We start from the raw sequence: 6,000 nt of genomic DNA, 5'->3' as shown, positions 1-6,000 counted from the left end.
TGATGAGAAGGGAGCTGGTTGGCACCCCGGGGGGGGGGTGTTTTAGAGGGGCGAACCCCCCCAAAAACACCCCCCCGGGGGCAAAAAAAGATAGACCCCAAAAAAAAAAAAAAAAAAAAAAAAAAAAAAAGAAAAGGTACCATTTCTTAAAAAGGGGAGTTGAGCTCTTGGTTCTACTCTTTGGTCCAGGCAACCATGGAGAACTCTGGGTGATGAACTATACTACAGGAAATACTACTGTTAGTCTCAAATTGGACTATAAGGTATATATACACAACATAGATTATACCTTTTAAACTGACAGATACCTGTGTGTGCATGTATACGTTACTCATTTTTATTGTGAAAGCACAAAAATCCCAAATATTAAATGAGATTGTGAGACACTGAATTATGCTTGACATTATGTAATAACTTATCATGCTTTCTAAAACAGAATCAATTTAACTTATACATAATGAATTTATCCTAAACACAAGTGCAAACACAAAACACAACTGTCTATTGAGTACAAATTAGTTTGTTGATCCTAAATAGAAGCCAATTAGAGAAACAGAACTTTAGAATACTTTTTAACAAATAAACGTATTACACATTTTTATATTAAGGTATAAATAATTTTTTAAATTAATTTTTTTTTTTTTTTTGGAGACAGGGTCTTGCTCTTTTGTCAAGGTTGGAGTGCAGAGGCATGATTTTAGCTCACTGCAGCCTCAACATCTCAGGCTCAAGTGATCTTCCCACCTCAGCCTCTTGAGTAGCTGGGACTACAGGTGTGTGCCACCATCCAGCTAATTTTTGTATTTTTTTGTAGAGATGTGATTTCACCATGTTGTCCAGGCTGGTCTTCAAGTTCTGAGCTGAAGCAAGCTGTCCACCTCAGTCTCCCAAAAGTGCTGGGATTACAGGCATGAGCCACCACGCCCAGCCATAAAATTTATTTATGAAAGGAATCACACAGAACCAAAACTCTCCAGCCTCAATTAGCCTTACCTTATGTCAAACAAATGTTATATAAAAAGTGCTCACTCACCTTTAAAATAAGACATTTTATAGCTACATTTGTTTCTTTATTCATCTACCGAATTAGATATAAAGAATCATAACACTCAGTGTTCCAAGCATCTGGGGAAAAGGATACTCTTATGCTGGTGGGTGTATACATAGCCACACACTTTCATGTGCAACATGTATTTAAAGCCTTAAACATATTCTTTGATTTCATAAGACTCCCTGAAGGATTTTACAGATACTTTTAAAGGAACGTTGCTTAATCCCAGCACTTTGGGAGGCTGAGACGGGCAGATCACGAGGTCAGCAGATCGAGACCATCCTGGCTAACACGGTGAAACCCCGTCTCTACTAAAAAATACAAAAAACTAGCCGGGCGAGGTGGCGGGCGCCTGCAGTCCCAGCTACTCAGGAGGCTGAGGCAGGAGAATGGCGTAAACCCGGGAGGCGGAGCTTGTAGTGAGCTGAGATCCGGCCACTGCACTCCAGCCTGGGCGACAGAGCGAGACTCTGTCTCAAAAAAAGATAAAAATAAAAATAAAAAATAAAATAAAGTAACATTGCTTATAATGGCCAAAAATTCAAAAGAACCTAATATCCAAAGTAAGTACATGAGTAAATCAATCAGAAAACATAATGGTGTGCTAACTGTATTTTGTGTGTGTGTATATATATATAAATAACATAGCATATGATATGGTTGAGATCTGTGACCCAGCCATATCTCATGTCAAAATGTAATCCCCAATGTTGGAGGTGAGGGTTGGTAGGAGGTGTTTGGGTCATGGGGGCAGATCCCTCATCGCTTGGTGCTGTCCTCGCCGTAGTGAGTTCTCCCGAGATCTGGTTGCTTAAAAGTGTGTAGTAAATCCCCCCACTCTCTCTCATTTCCACTCCTGCCCTGTGAGAGGCCTGCACTGTCTTTGCCTTCTGCCTAGGTTTTGTAAGCTTCCTGAGGTCTCAACAGAAGCAGATAGCCAGCACTATGCTTCCTGCACAGCCTGCAGAACTGTGAGCCAGTTAAACCTTTGTTTCTGATAAATTAACCACCCACAGGTATTTCTTTGTTTCCGATAAATTAACCACCCACAGGTATTTCTTTATAGCAACCCAAGAAAGGCCTAACACAGCATATGATGTGGAAAATGTACACAGCATATTAAGTGGAAAAAAAGCCGATTGCAAAATAGATTCTTTCCCCATTTCCTTCTGGTTTATCTGTATGTTCAAATGTTAACAAAAGTTATCTCAGCATACTTTTTTTCAAGTTAAACAAAAATAAAAATGTAAACCCTATGAGCTTTCCCTCTCCTTCTCTCCCTTCGCTTTCTTATTAGTTTACTTATTATACAGATCACACACACACCAAAAAAAAAAAAAAAAAAAAAAATCACACTAACCAATTTAAAGTTTGGATTAAACATTTATGCATGGCTTGACAAACTCTACACAATTCCTGCTACTTAACACTATTTCCATCTTATTTATTTTAAAAGCTGAATAATATAGAATTAATTATTATAAAACATTTCAGAGATTAAAAGGCTATAAATAATTGGAAAAAAGACAACAGTTTTACTCTAGAGAAGAATTATTGGTTCTTTCTAATCCAGGACAATCTGTTAGCAATAAGAAAGGGAAGGAGGGAAAAAGACAATGCTGGTTTTTAAAATATAAAACAGCATCCAAATTCATGGAATATTATATCTTTACAAGGTGTTAAGAACTATCTTCAATCACTTTTCATAAGGTTCTCGGGATAGGGTCCCAGTCTTACTTATCTAGAACTAGGTAAATAAGTGCCTGCCTGCCAGGTAGTATGTACTCAATAATTATTTGTTCAAATATGATCTAATTACTTAATGCTTATAATCATCTATATTTAAAATTTTTTAAATATCTTACCCCATTTCCCATTTAGGAAAAAAAAAAAAAAGTACAGCTTGCTGCCAGCACAGTATTCTTGGTGCAAACGTTAAATGGGTTAATACAGTCTAAATCAGTGTGTCTGGTTCATTTCAGCTCCTTCACTGCCAAACCAGGAGTCAAGGACTGCTTTAGTTTTTCTGCCTTCTCCTTGTCTGTGATGATGAATGTGTAAGGTATCTTCTGCATTGAACTTTAAACTTCACATTGTCTTTATTGATCTATTTTTTAAATTAAGAAGTTATGGTACAAGGGGATAAAGTATCTCATTCAAGGGCTCCCACTTCTGGAGATTCCCATTCACGTCTGCCTGGTTCTGAGGATCATTATTTCAGCCCAAGACTCTACACCTCTTCTAGGGGAGAGGACAGGAGTCAAATCTTTACATTATTGAGCTATTGTGGCTTACAACCCCACTTTCAGAATGGTACACAGGCCTGGGTCTAGTACTTGACCAGTGCTTCTCAATGTGAAGTGATTTTGTCCTCCAGGGGACATTTTAGCAACCTCTGGAGGTACTTTTGTTTACCACAACTGGGGAGATGCTATTAGCAGATAGTGGGGAGAGGCCATGGAGGTTGCTAAACATACAATTCATCCCCACCCCCACCCAACAACAAACTAGTAGTCCAAAACGTCAATAGTGTTAAGGTTGAGAAATTTTGTACTAGATGATTAAAATACGGTGGAACATTGTCCTTATGTTTAAACTAGCACCAAGAGTGAAAGCAGCAGCCAGCATCTGCCAGGTTTATAAGTAGAGTTGTGGAAACTGTAAATCTCCCCAGCACACCACTATTATCTTCAGCTGTCTCAAGGGAAGCACCTGATTTTGCAAGCTGCAATGGAGACAGGGAGGACAGAAGGTTAACAAGTATTTAATTCTCAGTGAACCTGAGTATGTTTCAAGTCGTAGTGTACAGGTGTGCAAGAAGAAACTGCTGGTTTTCCTGGATTCATGGAGGTCTTAGATCTTCTGATAACTTCTACCAAGGTAAATAAGACTATTACGTATTTAGGCAGTTTTTAACAACTTCACATCTCTAATTTCTAGTATCTAAAATTTAGTAAGAATTGCTACAGGGAAAAAAACTCACCCAAAACAGAGGAGATTAATGGAGACTATGCAAGGCTTCCATTGTTGCTGTCCTTACCACCCTCTGGCCCCCCAGCCCTGCCCTCTCTATGGTCTGACTTGGTAGATTATTCATACATTGATGGAGTTGGGAAACCCACAGGGTACGTTGTAAATAAAGGAGGAGCAATTTGGTAGAGTTAACTTTTTAGTAGTAATAACAATAAAGGAAAAGGTAAACATTTTAAAAAAGTATTAGGAACAATAGAGAGAAACAGTGAGACGTACATTTGTGAAGTGACACCATCAAAATTTAATTATCCTGTGACAAGGAGCTTCAATATACTGGATAAGTCAAAGAGACCTGCCTAAACAGAACAAGTCGTCACATCTATAAAGTCTATGAAAAGGACACTGTAATCCACGAAGGGGAAGGGAGCCACTCCTAGGGTGGCTTCACTCTGCCAACTGAAACTCCTATGGATGCATGGATCCATTAAACAGAAAGGCAAGTAGAAACATTCAGTTTGCTGCAGCGAGGGAATCCAGAAATTATAACTGAAGTGAGAAAAGCTGTACATGCCACTTCTTAGCTCCCCCTTAAGGATTTCTGTTGAGCCTTAAGTCCTGAAGAATTTCATGAAGTAGAAACAAGAATAAATATTTCTTACTGTGGAGGTCTGGATGAGAATTAACCATGGGACTGCTTTATCTTCCCCCTACTTAAACTAAAACGTGGGTCTCTTCAGGGGAGGTAGACATGGAAATACATGAAGCAATGGTTACCACAAAAAAATTCCTAACATCTACACAAAAAAACTATTGTCATTAACACAGTGTAACATAACACTTCCAAGAAAATATTTGGTTGATTCATAATTAGTTCAAGAAAGAAAACTAAGTATTTAATTGCTACCCAAAGGTATTTGCTACCAGGTTATTTGCTACCCGAAGGTAAACAAGTAATGGACACTATAAAATACAATAGAATAGAATCCCACCAGTGACCTGCTTTCTTTTTGTTTGTTTGGTTTTTGAGACAAAGTCTCACTCTGTTGCCCAGGCTGGAGTGCAGTGGTGTGATCTCAGCTCACTGCAATCTCTGCCTCCTGGGTTCAAGTGATTCTAATGTCTCAGCCTCCTGAGTAGCTAGGATTACAGGCACCTGCCACCACACCAGGCTAATTATTATTTTTTTTTTCCAGGCTAATTATTTTTGTATTTTTAGTAGAGATGGGGTTTCACCATATTGGCCAGGCTGGTCTCAAACTCCTGAACTCAGGTGAACCACCCACCTCAGCCTCGCAAAGTTGACCTGCTTTTAAAAGTTTACAAAAACCACTTGAAGTGGTATAAGAAGTCAAAGAGAAGTACTCTTTTAGCTTTAAGATTTCTTCTGAGTTAAAAATGATAGTAAAATAATTACATGTGTGGGATTGCTTCAGTTATTCTACAAGAGACCTTGGTGCAGATAGTCCTAGCAAAGATAACACAACCGAAAAAAACACAATTGTCTTATATTATAAATAATACATTTTTTCCAGAGAAAAAGTGATATATATGATAGGTAGTTTTTCTGACAGATGATCAAGTTTACACAACCCACAATGTAACTGAAAGTTTCAGCGCTTTGTTTTCCTCACCTAGAAAATCAAGAATGGGCCTAAATCTCTTAGGTATTATTTAGCTGTAAAATTCTGATTCTAGGACTCCAATTTTAACAGAGCTTCAGAAATCTGCACTGCTTCTTTGAAACACTTTAAAATAATAACCAAAAAAGATACATTTTCTCCTTGTTCTCCTCAATATCCCTAAATTTCCAGGAGATACTGTGGGGGCTGCAGGCACAGGTGAAGGAGTATATTACATAAATGCAAAACAAGTTATGTTTAATGCCTGCGTTAATGTGGGTTTGTGTCTAAGACAGGTAAAAGCTGTTAGCAAATTCATTAATAAAAAGCCTATTGTTTTTCACATCAAACTATAAT

General features: G+C 38.1%; 1 protein-coding gene across 5 annotated transcripts in view; it reads right to left on the bottom strand.

The window, feature by feature from the left end:
• Positions 1-6,000, bottom strand: part of NCOA7 (nuclear receptor coactivator 7) — a 162,208-nt gene that overhangs the window by 42,273 nt on the left and 113,935 nt on the right. The window lies entirely within an intron of this gene.

Source organism: Theropithecus gelada, chromosome 4, assembly GCF_003255815.1.
Source record: "Theropithecus gelada isolate Dixy chromosome 4, Tgel_1.0, whole genome shotgun sequence".
In the NCBI taxonomy this organism is placed as follows: Eukaryota; Metazoa; Chordata; class Mammalia; order Primates; family Cercopithecidae; genus Theropithecus; species Theropithecus gelada.
This window is presented reverse-complemented; position numbering and strand designations above follow the sequence as displayed.